This window comes from Saccopteryx bilineata, chromosome 7 (genome assembly GCF_036850765.1).
Source record: "Saccopteryx bilineata isolate mSacBil1 chromosome 7, mSacBil1_pri_phased_curated, whole genome shotgun sequence".
In the NCBI taxonomy this organism is placed as follows: Eukaryota; Metazoa; Chordata; class Mammalia; order Chiroptera; family Emballonuridae; genus Saccopteryx; species Saccopteryx bilineata.
This window is the reverse complement of record NC_089496.1, coordinates 32,462,321-32,464,365: the sequence shown is the minus strand read 5'-3', so window position 1 is coordinate 32,464,365 and position 2,045 is coordinate 32,462,321.

Below are 2,045 nucleotides of genomic sequence, written 5' to 3'. Positions count from 1 at the left end.
GGTGGAGTAATGGAGGTCACGAGGGTGGAGGGGTGAGGGTGATACATTGAGTGGGACACTTGAATCTATGTTAACATAATAAATTAAAATTAATAAAAATTTAAAAAAAATTTCAAACTTTTCTTTGTCAGTGCTTAATTTATTTGATTTTTAGGTTTTAGTCATGAAATGGAGATTAAAGCATGCCTTATAGTTCTGTCTCGGGTCTTGGTATTCAGCAGTGAATAAAACAAATGAAGATCAGATCTCTGACCAGGTAGTGGTCATATCCAGTGGCAGAAGAGCACACCAGCCTCTTCAATCTGTAAAATTCATTCCTTTCGTGGTATGTGTTTATCTCGTCACAATGTTCCTACAGTTTTAAATTTCTTGCTATTTTGACACAAAATTATGGGTTGCAAAATTTAAGAGTTCACTTAGATTTGTGTTTAAGTAAAAAATGAACTTAAAATTTAGTAATTAAAAGATTACCCTTATACAGTAGCATGAGATGATAAATTATCCTAAAATATTTTAATTGTAGTGACTTTCAGTTGGGAAGCATCTGAAGAATACTAAAGTTTAGAGACACTAAAATATTTTACACTGAAAATTCAAATTCACCAGTTTCAATTTTCTAATGTTTTGAAGAATAAAACTTTGAATGATTCTAATCTATGCAAATCATTTTTATATTAGAGTTAGAAAGTATATGCCTATATAAATTAATTGTATGACTAATGTTTAATATCTTTACAAAATTAGTCACATATAAAGTCATTGTTGTCCTTTCTTGAAAATGCTCATTATAGTAACATGATCTAAAGGCATTAAATATAATGTGGAGGATTGATTGTTGTTAAGGCTTCTAAAAATAGCAAGCATAATACCAACAGGTGTTATTGATTGCATGCATTCCACTAGGGCCAGTGGTTTATTTTACTCTTTCTTTATGTTGTAGAATCTGCTATAATTCAGAGAATAAAAATTATAGTCTCTCTATATAAATGATCTCAATATAAATTGTATTTGTCTAAAGTAATTCTAATATTTTACTACATTTACTCTGGAGTTTCTTTTGTGTTCTATATGTAGTCTATGAAGAGAATAGGGATTGAATAACAAATTCTGTTGTTGTTTTTTTAATTGTAGTCATTCTTTCCTCATTATTTTTACTTCCAATATTGTGCAGGATCTTACAAAAATAAGTCAACTCAATTGTTGGAACTATGCATTTGAGAGCAATCTTCTCAAAATAAAGAGGAAAAAATTCTCCACAACAGATTTGCACTGTTATTTCAGCAAGGATGTTGCAGATTAATACTAATTTTTCTCACTTTCCAATCCCCAAAAAGAGCAAAATGACACTAAATCCTACTAAAGCCACACTCTCGCGTTTTCTAAGTTTTGAATCAAATTATATGTACTTTGTAAAAATGTACTAGCGACACAGAAGCAATAACAGGTTTACCTATCATGAGCGGACAATAACCAGCTTGTCACATTTTTGTGCTTTGTAGGAAAACATCAGTGCCAGGAACTCACACTTGATTTTCTGGACTTGTGATATTTTTTTTAAAGGAATTGTAATTTCTGCTTAAAGGAGAAAATATGGCAAGTTGCTTGAAGAGATTTTAGACACACACACAGACACACTCACACACACATTTAGTGCTAGAAATTTTTCTCTTGGCCCTGCTTTAGTTGTCTTCTTTGAATTTTTGATGTTTTATTTTAGATTACCATTTAAATTTATCTGTATTGTTTATATCTTTCTGTATGACTTTTAAGTAGTTGCTATATTACTATATATATATGCACATGTCTGTGTGTTTGTATTATATCTATATATTTATATCTATGATATATATCACAATCTATTGGTATCATCTTTTCTGTAGTTTAAGTGAAATGTAGAAAACTTTTTGCTCCTTTTCTTTCTTTATCCCCCATTTGTAATTTTTAAGACTATTTCTGGCCCTGGCTGGTGACTCAGTGGAGTGTTGGCCCAGCACATGGAAATCCTGGGTTTGATTTCCAGTCAGAGCACACAGAATACATAACCA